Here is a 17,185-nt window from a genome sequence, read left to right as displayed (position 1 = left end):
AAAGTGAAAGGAGCTGAATTCGCAGTGGTGATTAATCAAACCAGACACAACACAGTTCCTGGGAAACTGCTCCTCATGTATTTTAAGACTCAGGAGGTCTGGCTTACAATGCTTGGCAACAGTTTACAGACACTAGACTTTATTTGGAAATGCCAAATGCTCCGAAGAGTGTGCATACTTCAGAAAAGTTAAGTGACTTGCTAATTGTCACACAGGAAGCCTGTGGCAGTGCTGGTATCTAAAAGCCAGACTCTTGAGCACTAGAGCACTGTTTAACCTCAAGATTATCCTCCGCAACATAGTTTGCATGTACTTTGTTTAACACCCTGCTGTACCCAGCTGCATCACACTGTGCAGAAGTACAAGGTAACATAATTTCCTTCTCATTGTTCTCCTCTGGTCTCTTCTCCAGAAATACTGCTGACTTCAGAAAGTACTAAGACTCAGGAAGATTGTAGAAACACTTAGCAGAAAGGCAAAATATGCCTCAGTGCTTTCCCACTACCGAGTTCTCCCACTACCACAACAGAAACAGGCCATGAAGGGGTGAGTGTGAGCTTCTCTACATACTAAGTTTAGGTGGGGACAACAAGGGCTTTTTGGTACTTCCCTTAGGGAAAAATTACGGCTGATGGGCTTGCTGGGTAGGGGCACTGACTGGCCTAGATATACCTAAATAATGATTCCTCTCTAACTATATTAGTTAATTTCCCCACAGAGCCATTTCATAGACATTAGGGCTGGAAGGGACCTCGGAAGACCATTGAGTCCAGCCCCCAACATTTAATGAGACAGGAGCCAGAGCTCTTGGCATAGAGGGCATATCTAGTTTTGCCTAGTTCTGCACAACAACCATAAGGGTTACCATAACACTTTCCTTCATCTGAGGATTTCAGCGCTTCAAAAGGAAGCCATCAAGGGCTACCTGTAGTCATCACTGGAAGAAGGGACCTTCACAGCCACTGTGGCGTTAACATAAAGATGCTGCCATTAGTTCTTTCCCCAGCCATGGCTAAGTGTTCGAGTGTAGGCCAGGCCAGCGTTTACCACACTGCATCTTGGTATTGTCTACATCTTACTGCCCTTGGGAAACAGAACACAAATTACAGCTGCCTTGAGGCCGTCTTAGGTTACACTGGGAACAAGACATGCGGCTCCGTTCCAGCTCCAGCGCTTGGGAAGCAGACAGTGGTCTAAAAAGAAAGGGGTGAAACTGGTAATCAGACTCAGAGATGTAATCAAGGTCACGCAGCTCCGGAGACTGAACCCAGGAGTCCCCGACTCCCAGCTCCTCATAAGTAGTCATTATGTGTGATGATCACACTTCAGAAGGAGGAACTCCTAATTCTAGCAAGTGCTGTACTTCACTGCAGCAAACAATGCTTAGACTTCTCCCCTTCAAGTGATTTTTTTTTCTAGCTGGATTTGAAACAAACAGAATGTGAGATAACCAGGCTCTTTTGCCAGCAAGATAATATTAATCCTTTTGAGAGACTTAGAATGCTGAAGCTGCTGGGATCCAGGCCAACATGCATCTTATTTGTTTTCTCCTAGGTGTTGCCACGTACAAGGCATGGGGAATGTGGAATCCTCATTTCAAAGATGAATCTCCATGTTGAAATAGAGTTTCTGGCACGTACTAGTCACCTGTTTCTCAGTTCAAATGTTCATGCTGTTCACAGCCACTAGGTTTAGGCAGTGGATTAAGGCTTATAAATCTTTGCCATCCAGAGTGGCTGAGAAGCAACACCCAGTACCATTCAGGCAAAGGTATTGCTTATTATTTTAAACTTTACAGGCTCTCTACTTGCTGCTCCCTTTGAATTCTACACAAATACTTCTTAGGCCCCCTTTCCACCTGTTATCTCATAACATTTGTGGTTCATTATCATTTGTCTTCAATTATTAATTATCAGGATGGGTCCTCAAGTTAATGACTGTAGAGGCCTTGAAAACATAAAAATGTTAAACCTTATTCCCCACTTCCCATGGATTTCAAAGGAAGCAAGTTTGAGTCTTCAATACATTGCCTTGTCTCTGAACATGCTTAAACATCACTCTGTTTTTGTAGGCAAGCTAATAGGCAAACTGAGTTGTTTGATTAAAGAAATTCAGTTAAACTAGAAACTCTTTGCCTGCTCAATTTTCTCCCCACCGCTTCAAAGCAAGCAGAATGAAGTCCTTCATTTGCATCTCCAGTCATTTCTGGGAAGATCTCCAAGAAACAGCATATCAGGATCTTCATGTTGCTCTCTCCTCCGTGGCTTCAGTGGGAAATAACCAAACCGTAGGCCTGAATTAGTTAACCAGCTACAGACCAATCTTAGTTCCTTTTGGGGCACCTTACCTTGGATATGGTCCTCTGCCAGAAGGGAGAGGCTTAGGTTTTCAGAGCTGATGGTCTTTATTCTTCAGTTCTGCGGTGCACACAGAAACCTGCCCTGACCATTCGTACATGAAGGGCCAGAGAACAAGACATCCTGGCAGATGACAGGGAATGAATGTCAGCTGCAGTCCAAACGACGCCTGAGTTACAGGGAGGTAGAGGACTTGGTAGGTATGACAGGGTTTTGCTCTGAAAGCTTCTCAGCTGCTGGGCCAAACCATCCTATCTGTTACATCAGCAAAACCCAGGTGAGGAAGCAGAGGGGAGAGGAGTTACCCAACACCATGGAAGAGAAGGGATACGAGGCAAACTCTATGGAAAAAACCCAGCAATAGTACATGGGGGAATTGGGGAATTGTGACGATTGTGGCTGGAACTGAAATAATCTCGTGAATGTTGTTAGAGGCAGAGCACAGCACAGCCCTCCTGAAACTTGGATCTAACTCACTCAATTAGTTAATTCCTGTACGACAGTATTTTGATGTCATGAGCCATTACACACATGCTGAAGGCATTAACATGGTTAGAAGTAGAGCTCAAGGCAAATTGGAGAATTTTCAGGGTGGTTTTGAGGCATCTTATCTATATCTGCACAGACTTGACACAAGGCAGCTCCAATACCTTTGTTGTGGGAATACCAGTTAGCAGACTCAGAAACAAATTAAAGACAGCACCGAGCAGGGGAGTTCATTGCAGGTGAAGATTTCCCAACCCCCCCACTTTCTCAGACAGGCATATTTCTGTATTTTGTCAGACACCAGAGCTGGCAATGTACACAGCACAAAAACAACTTCTTGGACAGAATCAGTCAATGGCCAAAGTAGCACGACTGATCTTCATTTAAATTTAAAGAAATAAGCTGGTAGGATGGCATGGAGAGGCAGGGCAGGAAGAAACAAGGCAGAAACTAGTCCTTTGCTGCTTACCAGTACACAAGGAAAGCAGCATGGCCTAGTAAGGAGACTGGGCTGGAAATCAGTACTCCTGACTCTGCTACTAGCTTTCTGTGAGACCTTGGACAAGCCATTTTCACTTTTATTGTGCTCACTTCCCCATGCACATTCGGAGGTAATGATGCTAACCTGTCTTTGCTAATGCCCTTTCAAATCTAAGAGACTTTTCTTTTTATCTAATTTGTTACAGATCATCTAATATACTAATACAAGCAGCAGGCAACAACGTGAGATAATGAGATAATTCCTCTGTGTGTCGCTACTCTTCAACCAAAGCCATCTCGCACATAACTTCAGAGCCAGTCCTGCTCTGATTCTTGGTATCTTGCAGAACCGGGCCCTGACTTTGAATAACGCAGTTAAAATAGGTAACTATGTCTCTCTCAAGTGCTTTGTGACCGAGAGCCGAAAGTAGTTAGATACCCAAGTCCCACTGAATGATTTTCTCTGGTCTCCTGCCTCTCTTCTTATGGTGGCCTCTTCTCTGTAGTACCTCTCTGCCACATCAGGTCATATCACTGGGGTATCTAGTCCAATATCTGCTATTCTTTCTTTACACTCCACTATCCATCTGTCCAACTTCACGTTGGCTTTTGTTTCGCCCTTATATTGTCAGCTGTATCTGACGGAGACTATGCTTTGTTTCAGTGCTTAGACCAAGCTTAGCCCAATGAGGAGGAGTGTGGTGGTAGAGAGGGTACAGCATCTTGTTATTACTCTAGAGACAGGAGTCCAAGACTTGCTCTGGACTTATGATGAAGGCCCCCCTGAAGCTAACCCTGATGGAAATGGGTACCCTGTTGTTTCAACTGGACCAGACATGATGATAGCCACCTAGTTCCCTTGCATGCTAGAAACTAAAGAGCCTGAACCATACTAACCTGAGAAGCCATTTAAGTTTGGGTTGGAATTTTTAACCCAGTGGCGTTGTGGTCCAAGACTGGGCTGGGTAAGTGCTAGAGGGAAACAAATGATAATAAAAAATGAATATACAAAATCAGACCCTTACATGGTTTAGTCCCGTGTCCTGCCTCTGGAAATAGCTGATGTTTTATGCTGTAGTACAGAGACAAGGAAATCTTAATGTCATGTATATTACTTCCTCATGAGAGTTAATTCCCTTCCTGACCCCTACAAGCATTCAGCTTCTGCCCAGAGCTAGAGATCAGCAAGAGATTTCGACCCCACTCCAGGAACTTTCTCCCCTCTCCAGTACTGCTACAGATGGTCTTTCCATTCACAAACGTATCTCCAGAGACCTCCACCATTATTTGGCAAGCTAACAGGATTCCTTCCCTCCCTGCTGACTGGCCTTTTGCTGGGTATTGACACTACATCAAACCTCCTTGTCCTGTATTTGTTCTGGTGAAAGGAGGAATTACTGCAGTATTTATCTACTAAAACCTCTTTCACCAGGAGCCTGTTCATCTCATTTGCAAGGCAGGCCTGGAGGCATTGATCAGCAAACTCTTCAGCATGAAACTTGTTCAAAAGATCAGGGGAAAGGAGAGTTTTTAAACTAAGATACAAGAAAGAAATTTAAACAGAAGAGATTAAAGATTCAATTACTCCTCATCTGGGCTGTACGTGGAATAACTGATTGAGACATGCCTCTCTCTCTTTTTCTCTGAGCATTTCTCAAGACAAGTACAAGTGGCCTTCTTTACAGCTGCTGGAAACTTGCAGAACGCATAAAAAACCCACCACAGCAAAATCATGCCCCCTGGGATGCCAGCAAAATGCCGTGAACAGACATGTTTCACAGTGGATGGTAAACCAAAGTAATTCTGCCTTTTAGTTAACTGAAACTGATGGTTTTACAGAGCAGGTGAATCTAATTTCTCATTTTCTCCCACCAGACGCACTGAATAGACTTTTAGGACCAAATCTTGAGCTTGTGATGGTTGGAGGCATTTGGGTAATTAATAAAACTTCTGGCTAGAAGGAAGAGAGAGCAAAGAGTGATACGTTTCAATGGTCATCACTGCGCACCTGTATCAATCCCCTTTAGGGATCAATGGGACACATTACCCCAGCAAAGTTATTGCTTCAGCTTGTCCGAGAATTCAGGTAGACTCCAGTCAATTAACACTTTCAAGGTTCTCCTCCTTATCACTGAGTTAGGGACTTTAATGGGTTTTGCAATTCTGAAAAACATTACTAGGACTGTAAAAAAAAAAAAAAATCTGGGTCTCCAACTGAGTCTGGTTTGAGCCCTGAATACAAGCAAGCAAGATTTGCCAACTGTTCACCAGTAACTCTGCTCTGAAGTCAATGCAGTTAAAGTAGGGTAAAATTGGTGGAAGCAAATACAGAGTACAGTCTTCTGCTTGTCCACCAAACAGATACAGCATGTAAGTTTTTCACACACACGTGTGCATACACCCACACACATACCCCCAGAGGCACGCATGCACATAGTTGCCTACCAGTACTCTGGAGGGTACCTCTCTAGGAATTAATGCATAGGTTATTCAGTCACTGGTATTCTCTCTGTTGAGTCTCAGATGGTGCTAATTTTGAGGTTTGATTACAGTGACTACAGGGATCTGGAAACCAGAGCAAGTTGAAAAATAAAGCCAAAGGTAGGTTACTTTGCCAGAAAATCTCCATTATCCAAGGATGACACTCACCCCTCCACAGGGTCCTTCTACTGGGCATGTGTGCACTTAATGTCCTCCTGAAGCCTATCTTGAGGATGTTAATAAGGTATAACATTTTTTTGTGCTGGTCTTCTGCCCAGGAAATTATCCTGTCCTTGGGCTAAAATCCTTAGGATCAGACCAGATCAGATAAATTCCCCACCAGCTTGTCCAAATTGCCTTTATGCCATGCACAGGAACACTACCAAGAACCTGGTCCTGCCCAATTACTCCCACTCCATGCACACCGAATGCCAGAAATGAGGCATCAGAGGTGGCATAGCACTTGTCAACCAGCATACTGAGGCAGAGACCCTAAGTCCATGTGTATCTGGTATACAGACCATTCCCAGCAGCTGTGCCCTTGCTCATTCTCTGCTACCTGAGCCATTCTGCCTCCTACACCAAATGCAGTATGGCCACTGAGAATGGGCTAACTGGCACTGTCACTCAGAAGGACTAAACAGTTCACCCAAAACTTTGCACGGAGACAGCGTGCTTGACAGTGCTACAGTCAGGCCTAAGTGTGGTATGGGAAACGCACTCTGTGTTACTCTATAGTGGTGGTATTACCTTATTTTGGGGAGTTTGCATGCCCAGAAAAGAAGCCAACTGATGCTGTATGCTTTACAGCTGTATTTTCAGGCATAGACCAAAGGTATTGTAGAAATACTCAAGGACCTTTTTCCCCAGAGGCGAAGGCAAGGTCATTGCCTTTTGCAGAAGGCAAGAGGCAACGACCATGGTAAGAGTCAAATAAGGATGAAACAAAGACTGCTTTGAAAATGTGTCCAACTGTGCTCTTAAGATTTTGGGACCAGACTGAGTTCCAGGGGCCTGTGGTGAAAAACTATTAGGGGATTTGGGCTTGAAATTATTTTCATCTTCTTTCCAGGAAAGCTTTAACAACATCTTCATTGTGGCACCTACTCTGTGCGTCTATGGTGAGCCTGAATATTGGATAGAGTCATTACCAATTTATATGAGTGTGTCGGGAACTGAATCTGGTGCCGTGTGCCATTTTGTTGCTCTACAGGCTGATCCTCCATCCTTTCAAAGAAATTAAATCTGCTGTGCCTTGTGAATAAATGAATTGGTTTTCATTCTCTGTGTTGACAGTTGCAGCAGAATAAGACAGAAAGTTGCAGGTGTGCCCGGAAAACCTTTCATGCTGTATGCTGTATCTTGTCATCCAAGGTAAATACATGGCTTAATGAAACTTCAAGAGGGAAAAGGTGAGATATTTGCCTTTATGTTTATTACCCTTTAAAGCAGGAATAATATTTGACAAGAAACAAAGAATCAAGCAAACTAGATAATAATCACATGCGGTGAACAAATACTGCTCAGATCCTGGATTAATCAAATGACTTAAGTAATAATATTCCAAGTGATAGAATTTTGGCAGCGTGGGTCGTATATACAGGAATAGTTGCACATATTCGGAACCTAGGACAGCACGTAGCTATTTGACCAGCTGTGGGTGGAGGGATTTTTTTGCAGCCGGGCAGACAGATCCCTTGCTTCCTTTGCCACATGGCTCCCTACTGCAATGAGTTACTTGCAAGAACAGAATAGCGAGGAGAAGAATTGAACCCAGTTCTGTTTCCTGCTGAATCTGCGTACTGTCATTTCCACAGGTTCAAAGTAGGTGTAGAATGCTATCAGATGAGACTGGTACTATTTTACACCAAAAACGTATCCAGGTAAATGACTACAGAAGGCACAGGGTACTGGAGGATCAGATCACTCCTGTTACTGTGACTCCTTCCTTGCAGAGGGTTCATAGGCCAAGCTCCATTGCTTTGTTTCTTGTGCCATCTTTTACATATGCAAAGCCAGTGTAAAACTAATAAATTAGAACTATCCCATTTTATAGGCCTGCATGAGTGTAGAGTTGGCAAGGACTTATCAGAAGAAAATGCTGAATGCAGCAAAAGCAAAAACTGTTTGGGGAAAAAAAGCCAGCTTTGATAAATTCCTTCATGTGAAACAGTTCTGGAAAAAGGTTTTGCAGTTGTCAAAAATCCCTTATTTTGCCTTCTCCAGAATGAAATGTTTTGAGGTTCAAAACTATTTTATTTTGAATATTCAGTTACTTTATATTCAAAGAGGTAAAAAAAATCCTTAAAAAGATGAGTCTAAATTAAACATTTGAATATCATCAAAATATGTTTTGCTTGACCTCATCTGATGGGGGGTTTTTTCTATTGTTGGTTCATGAACATTTTAACAACTTCAACTTTTCATCTCAACTCAGGACAGAAAAATATTTTGAAATCTTGAAAAGTCTCACCAGAGGGGAAAATAGTTTCTCAGCAGCTACCTTGCACAGGATAGGGAAGAATCAGACAGTCCATGCCTGTGTATTCACTGCATAGGTAGTCTGAGTGATCAGCACTCTATGACTGAGAATGCAAGATAGCCTAAATCAGTTATGAATTGCAAAGCCAGTGTCCTCACTATTGCTGCCCTCCTTTGCGTGTCTCTTGGACTTCTAGGGGTATACCCTATGCCCATTCTTTATGCTGCAGTAAGATAAGCCACTTTGCAGATTGAGTTGCAGGAGAACTTGTTTGCCTTTCTAGGCAAATTGTGTGAAGAAAGTATCCAAAATCTAACCTAGACTATCAAATCTGTCATGTAGCCAGGATTTAAAGTGCTGTTAAACTTAGGTGAGAGGTGAATGAGCAGATGCAGGGATTAGAGGCACTGGCCAAGTAGTAAAAAGACATGTCAGAGTACATGGGTCATTTGATCCAGCATTGAAATGTAGCCATTAAAAGGTGAAGCAATGCAGCTAATTTCCATCAGCATGCCACAAAAGTATTTTGGAAATGGGGGCGGAGAGAGCATATAAATGGTGTAAGCCACTGAAACTACCAGATGAATGCTAATTTTCTGAGTGGGACAGGACACATTACTTTGTGAAAATTGCTGTGGTTTTCAAAAGGCTCAAGCAGGTCTAGTTAAAAGAAACATACAGTAGCTTACAAGGAGGCAGAGAATCCACATGGCAAGTCTCAGAGCTTATACTGCTCCCTTTCATTGGGAAATAGTGTGGTATTCTGCTCACCTTTGATTAATGGTAAATTGCCTTTTGATGTCAATGGTAGCAGTGACAGGTCCATTGTCTTCATTCTCATGGTCTATTCAGGAAGCAGAACTCTGCCTTTGAAGCTTACAAACCACTTGCTGTATAACAAATTGAAATTAGAGACCAAAGGGATACTTCATATTTTTAAGCTCTTTGCACATGGGCCACATGTATTCACAAAATCAAAGAATCAAGGAAAAATAGGGCTGGAGGGGATCTTGAGAAGCCATGTAGGCCACACCCTTGCTTTAGGCAGGCCCGTGCCTACTAAAACCATTTCAGACAAGTATTTATTGGATTAACCTGCTTTTAAAAACTTCCAAAAATCACGATTCCATAACTTCTCTAGCAATTTTTTTCAGGGCTTAACCACCCTCATGATACATTTCTTACCAATATACATTAAATTTTCCCTGTTGCAGTTTAATTAAGACTACTATGTCTTGTCCTATCCCATGCAGCCACAGAGCCCAGAGTCTAGCTCCATCTTCATTGTCACCACATTTCAGGTATTTGAAAACCATATTGCCCTTCTCCTCTCCAAACTAAGCAGTCTCAGTTCTTCTAACTTTATCTTGTAAGTCATGTTTTCTAGACCACGAAACATTTTTGTTGCTTTCTGTTGGACTCTTTTTAATTTACCATGTTTTTCTTGAAGTGCGGTGGCCAATAGACGTAGCATTTCTCTGAGCACCCCTTGTTGAGTTCTTCAGTAATAACTACATGCAGAGCTCAGGGAAATGACTGGGTTCCAGCAGGAATATTGACCTGCACATCTTGCATCGAGAAGTCCTTGGTTTATGGACAGACGGTACATAACAAGTGGTACAAGCTTTCCCCATGCTGCTGTGCTTTAACCCTGCTCTGGTATGGGGCAAGAACAATTTATTCTGCTGATCAAATCAATCCATGACCTCCCTGATCAGACTACCAGCATAAAGCTCATTTCAGTGGTGGTTTGGCCTTCAATGGGAAAAAATACTAAGCAGGAAGTATAATAATATGCACCTGGTATCATATAGGGTGGCTTTTCTTACCGAAGAATTCAGTGCAACAAGACAAATATAAACAGAATGAGGTGTCAACCCAATCCCTTACAGATTTTTGCTGAAGGAAATTCTTGTCTTTGAAGGAACTGTTATAGTCTATTGGATAAATAAGATGCGTTTAAAATTACTCTGGAATGATGTTTACATAATCATCTGTAATGCTTCCAAAGGAGCTATTAGTGTCAATTGGATGAATAAATGTTTTTTGGAACATGAACTCTCCACAGAAAAATGCAAGCATTTTTATTAACGCCCTGTTGTATGGATTTCAAATCTTTATTGTAACAAGTTATGAGATAGAGGCGTGCAAATTGCCTTCATTTGATATAGCACCTCCAAGACAGTGTGTTGGATTGATTTATGCAAATTGCCACCTCTCCTTTCTCTCTCCCTTCCCCTCCCCACAAAAAAGGTTTATCAATGAAATGAGTTGCATCAACCATGGCACTTTCCGAGTGAAATTCCTCCCCATTCAGAGGGAGATTGACATGAGAGGACTGAACATTTTGGCCATGACCAAAGGGCAGACTAATATCCACCAGACTTAAAAATGGTCAACCTCCAGTTTGAAGTAATGGCCTAGCTCCTACAGGTCAGATGTGTGATATTCATGGCTTCCACAGACTAGGCACAGAGGCGACATGTCATACACATGAAATAGGCATACAAATGCACCAAGAACTGTTCTCAAAGAAGTTGATTCTTCATCCTGTTTAGCTCAGGGTTAGTTTAAGCCCTGAAGTATAAGGGATTGTATCCCCACCACAGCTTGTGTTTAGTATGTGCTTGTTTTCCTCATGTTTTCTATTGTAAGTCTTGTTATCTGTGCATGTCTGAGTCTGTTAAGTGGGCTCCAGTACAGCAATGCTACCATCTGGAGGAATTTACAATCGACACACAACATTCCTATGAACTATCCAGGCCAACGCCAGGAAAATGACAACCAAAATTGCGAGATTGCTCGGGATTGTTCAAGTCTCTCCTTGACCAGAAAGAAAATGAGTGACTTCTTGTCGCAAAAAGATCCTGCTAACTAGAAATACCTTGAATCTGTTTGTATGAGCCGCTGTTTCACATTCCCAGTGTTTCCACTAATTCAAACTGAACAACACAAAATGCTGGGGAAAATGTAGTGAAGGGAGTGACCTTGTACAAGTGGCAGAATGGCAGGCATGACTTAAAAGCCATTTTGCATTGCACACCTTGCAATTCTATAACTTGCCTGTTTTCAGGTGAAAGAGGAATTCTTACTGGTCTGTGGGATCCTTTTCTCCATCTGCACCACTGCTGGGCACCTGAATTGTGTGGATAAAAAGACCCTGAAACTCACCCTTTTTTGTAAAATCAAACCCAGTTGTCTAGTGTTTTCACTCACCCAGTTCTGTTGAGAGCAAGTGTCCGTCCGGTTCAATGGACGTGAAAGTTTAAATCGTTTCAGCTGAGCTCTCTCACGCTCCAGGCCTCCACCTCCAAGACTCATCCTGCAGCACCCCACAGGAGAATGACACCCGGTGACATTTCAAAAAAAAAACACTGCATGCATCTCCTGTCTTCCTCAAAGGCCTCTAGTAAAAGCCAGACAGACTCTTCTCCTTTGCAGGAAAGAACAAGAGAAAACATAACAGAAACTGTAATTACTCATCAGCTAAAAGGGAAGGTGATTTGCTCTCCACCCTCACATACAAAATGACTGCCTGTAGGCAGCAGGCCTTTGTCATACCGAGATGTAAAGGACTTGCTAGGAGAAAAATGCCCATCTCCAGTTGTCCTGCAAAGAGCCTGAGCATGCTTTCATTTATATTTGTTACATGCAAGCATAGGGGCATTCACCTCTGCAGAGTTTCTAGGTAAAATGTAGTGTTTTGCGCTCTGGACCTGCATGCTGAGGACCATCTAAGCCCCTGGGGCCTCCTCTCGGTAGGCTCTTTGTTTTTTGTAAGCTGCTTTGAACCTTTTGGGTAGGGCAGGATATAAATCAAATAAATAAAGAGGACTGCGTAGGCAGGCACAGGCAACACACAGTTGTGACAACTTTTCCAGCGGAGGACAGCCCTTCGCAAGACTGCTCAAATTAGTAACTGCTCAAGCACGAGGGAGCAACTCCCCTGGTACCTGCGTGGTGTGAACTGCGAGGCATGTGGGACCACACCGAGGGCTGTGTGGGGGGTTGAGGGTGGGCAGGGTGTGGGGCCAGCGAACTCGGCAGGGGAGTTTGGGGTGTGCGGATGCTGAACTGTGCATGAGCCTGTGCACAGCTACATGCTGCGGGGCATAGGTTGTGGAGCTGCGCTTGGCACTCATGGGATGGGAATGGAACAGGGTTGCTGCAGTTCACAATATCCAGCCAAACGGCTCCTAGCCTGGGCCCTGGCAAGGTGGGAAAGAATCAAGGACTGACTGGCCTGGCTGAGAGAAAGATGGGAAAACCCAGCACACACATCAGGTGCAGCCTCATCCGTACCCCTGCACTGGGCTCCTGTGTTTTGAGACCCAGGCACCTTCCTCTTGCTGAAGAGCATCTCCTCACATGCTTCTGCTGAGCCATCATGCAGCCCTCCCGTCCCGACACTGGTGACACACACTCAGCCCTCCCCTTCCCAACACGTCCTCCTGCACACGCATATGCATCTCACTTTACCCAAGGCAATTTTAACGTGGGTTAATGCAATCATTTTGTTGTCTAACTGAATACGCTTATTAAAACACATTCCCCTGACACAGGCTTCTTCCTATTTGATTCATTGTCTGAAATCATTGTAATAAATGTCGTATTTTTACCGAGTATGCACAGGCCATAGAACAAAGCAATGGGTATGGGAAGCAGCAGTCCAAATGCGCTCATACAAAGCTGATATCCCTGGCAACACCCATGCTCCCCAAGGTCATATGTGAATTTTAACTTTTTCAGGCTCTCTTCAGGTTGTCCAGTTTGCCCCTCACCCTGACTCATCCTACCGAGCTTCTTTATGTTATCACTTGCGGCAGGATCTATCAAGGGTAACACTACTGCAGTTAACGCAGTGTAATTCAGACCAAATAACTGTAGCAGTGCAATTACTAACAACATGTCATGTAAAGGGAGAAGAATGTTTTCAAGGACAGAAATCAATAAAATTGATCCTTACTCCGATATTTAAAGTGACACAAAAATGAATAGGGGCATATGGGCAAGGCTCTGGGGAGTGCTATTATTAATTATTGACCCAAATAGAATGATAGAGTCAGGAAGATACAAGACTTGCCTCTATATTTATTTTTATATAAGAAAAAGCACTTGGTTTTTCTCCCTAGGTGCCTCTACATGTTCATTTTACTGCAGAGTAGACTACTTAGCTCCACAGCAACGCATCACAGTCTACACGTGTGCTGGTATTAGGGTACAGTAAACTCTGCTAGTGCTGTCAGGGACAGTACTGTCTTACAGCAGAATCATTATGTTCAATCAAATACATGTCTAGATGGGTACCGCGGGCATGAACTCCTGCCTGACCCTCATGCCCCACCCAGTGCCCAGTGGGCTAACCCTCCATGCCCCCTGCCAGCCTGGGGCTTTTCCATCCAGGCTCAAAGTGCTGGGTGGATGTGGAGACACTGTGCCCAGGAACAGTTGACTCTGGCTGAAACTGCTCCGGCATTTATTCCTTCACCTTAATTTCATGTGTAGGTGTACCCCCTGTGCAGTTTCCCAAGTCTTCGGCAAGTAAAAGGGGTGTTAAGTCCTAAAAAGAGAGTCGGAGGATTCTTCCTTAATGCTGAATGTTAGGGCAAGTTAAATGCAGAGGTTATTACCAGCTCCTTCTACATATTATATGAAAGCACTATTTTGCATTTAAGATGTATATGTGCGAACTCTATTTTATACCTGGAAAAGGATTCCTCTCCAGACATTTTTAATTTCAACACGGGCCTATGAAAAAATTGAGAGACCATCTCACTGCTCACTAGATCCGCAAATAAATAATACAGTCCCTTCCAGTACATCTCTCACCTTTCAGAACACATTTCCTATGAAGGAGGAAAAAATTAAATATTTATTCTATGATGAAAACTGAAATAGAAACCTATTCAGGACATTTTATTGAACATAAATAATACTTTATCATTTGATCTCCTCTTGGTAAACACATCAGTCAAACAAAGCAGTCTCTTCTGGATTTCAGGACATCAGCGTTCTGTTGCCTTGTCTTGGGTTTTACCTAGACCCCCTAGCTGGAGCAACCTGCAAAAAGGTTTATGTATTACTCAAAACATCAAAAAAGATTAATTCAGGCCGATATTGGTATAGAGAAGGGGAACTGGGATGATCAAGGGAATGGAGAATATATATTGAGAGAAAACTAGAAGTGCTCGACTTGCTTAGCCTACCAGACTAAAAGGCTGAAATCAGATATGAGGACTGTTTATAAAAACAGGGAGATAAACATCACACAGAGGGAAAAGACCTACTTGGTGGCAAGAACAAATAGGAATAAAACATTTAGACTATTCAATTTTTCTATTCTATTCTATTTTTTGCAGGGTGTTGTAGCAGGGTCATAACTTGCATCTGCTTGCCTCAGGATCTGCTCCCAGTTCCTAAACTCTGGGACCAGGGCTTCATAAGTATCCTCAGGCATTGCACACTTTGTGGGAGAAGGCTGATAAAGATTTTAGATCCTGATGTTGTAGTGGTATTGTACACCACTGCTCCCTGGTTCATGCCTATGATGCTCCAGAAATGCAGAAATGATGTAAGAAAAAAAAAAAATGTTTGTTTCATAGACTAACTTTGTAGGGGCTTTGGGAACAAAAATCGACTTCCTTCAGTCAGGGAAGAAAGCAGATACAGACTCAGCAAAATACTAGTGAGAATAGAATAATCACACTTATAAAAAGAAGTAGGCAGTAAAAATGTGGAGCGAAGGGAAGTTATTAAAAGTAGCTGCACACCCAGTAAAGAGCAGTCTTTATAAACATACTTAATTACGGAAAGGAATAAACCCACACAAAAGGGAAATGGGCCATTACCACCTGTGGGGCACAAAGAGGTTAGTCGAGTGAGCAGGTTTAGCTGTGATCTGCTCTAAAACCATTACCTGGTTTTCATCACCTTCTGGGACACAAGGAAGACCCTCTTGGCACTGTGTTAAATCCACCTTTCCTCCATGTGTACTGAAGCTTGGCTGTAAACCCTGACCCAGGATCCAACTTGCCACTGAAAACCACCCTTCCTGCTCAGCATGTACAAACTAGAAGCACAGTGCGTCCTACTCACTCATCATCTCTTGTATGCAAAAGTCCCATTGCATTGTGCACTTATTCAAACACAGTCACTGAGTGTTAAATCCCTTGGTGGAGGTTGTCCAGTATGCTCATAACTGCATTATGGCAGTAGAGGCATTGCAAGCAGGTGAACTGGATAACTCTACATTGAATACATTGTTTTGCAGCTAAGTCACCCAAGTCACTTTTCCAGTAAATTTGAGTCCGGAAACTTAGCCCTCTCAGCAGCAAGATGAAGCCGTCAATGAGCAATGTATTTTCTGCTTCGGATAACTGGTGTTTATTCACGGCACAGAAAGGTGAAGCAGTGGTTGGACAGCCCTTTGCATCATGGGTTTGCATAGGGTCCTCCAAGACTGATGAGCTGCAAAGTCTGTGTCACTCAGCAGACAGATAATAGTGGGCACAATGTAGAGTAACATGCATGCCCACTCCTGAAAGCCAGGCTTTATAGCAGAACTGGACTGAGTGCCAAACTCCCACTAGCTCCTGGTTTAGCTTTCCAAGTGCTATACACCCTTATGTACAAGCACAAGCAAAAGAGACAGTCCCTACCCCAAAGAGCATAAAAGAAAAGTGACAGCGGATGGATGGAAACACATCAGTGGAGGAGAAGGAAACAATGAGACAAACTTCATCAGCATGCTAAATAGGGATCTCAACATACCAGCAGTCTTATTTGTTCTCAAGCTTTTGGATAACTTGCCACTACCCAGTTCCTCTCCCCTGCTGGATTCTGCTCCTCAGGCAGCCTACACTTCTGCATTAGCAATATGCTGACACCTGGCCCAAATGATCAAACCAGAGTACCTCTGAGCCTCAGTCTGCTATGGTTGAAGTACCTAGAGAGTTAAGAGATTGACTTCAGGCAGCCAAATTAGAAGGGTTTAATCTACTTTTTAAGTTAGACCACATGATGTGAAATGCCTGGCTTTTTCAGTGGATTGAGGCAGCAGAAGTATTCACAACGCACATGATTTGGACGATGGAAGAAGGGAAATTTCTGTGCAGGCTAATTCCACTGAATAGGTATGGAAACAGTTTGATAATAGGATCAATGGATTCAAGGAGTAGTGTTGAAAAACACGATGCACACTGGAAAAATAAAACTCCATATAGCTTTAGGGACTTTGTTCTTCTGAGTGCTTCTTGTTCTCAAGAGAAAATGCCCTTACCATATGTAGATAAACAGTTTGCTTCTCATTTATGGGAAGCTCTGGTTACTCCACTGAATTTATCATAAATCTCAGCATTTGCCTTTTCCCTATGTTCCTCTCTGGGATGATTTTGATACAAGCAATTTCCTCTTCACACTTTTGCAGAACTACTCACTCAAACACTGCATCAGTGTCCTAGAGTTAAAGAAATCTCAGAAAGTTACATGGGCTCATCATACCCCATTTAGTGCAAGAATTTGCTTTGCTGTGTATTCTTAAGTGCTCCAGTCTAATCTCTATACTTACAAGTATGGCCTACAATATAGCCTTCATTGCCGAGATGGAAAAATAGTTCAGAGTTTGGAATCCTAGGCTGAAACTCAAGACTTGGGTTTAATTCAGTGCTCTGCCACAGACTCTCCGTTTGGCCGCAGGCAGGTCATTTAACTGTTGTGTACATTAGGTCTTCCTCTGTAAAATAGGGTTAAGACTGCCCCAGCTCCCAACGGGGTGTTCAGTTTTGGAGGTGTTCAGAGTACAGTAATAGAGGAGAAGAGGCGATCCCGCTCAGTGCCGAGTCTAAGTCTCTCGCCCTGCATTTCAGTTCCTTCTCCGTCTACTCTGATTTTCTCTTTTTCC

Source organism: Crocodylus siamensis, chromosome 6, assembly GCF_052110815.1.
Source record: "Crocodylus siamensis isolate JL-2025a chromosome 6, ASM5211081v1, whole genome shotgun sequence".
Classification (NCBI taxonomy): domain Eukaryota; kingdom Metazoa; phylum Chordata; order Crocodylia; family Crocodylidae; genus Crocodylus; species Crocodylus siamensis.
The sequence above is the reverse complement of the archived record's forward strand: the minus strand, read 5'-3'. Positions refer to the sequence as shown.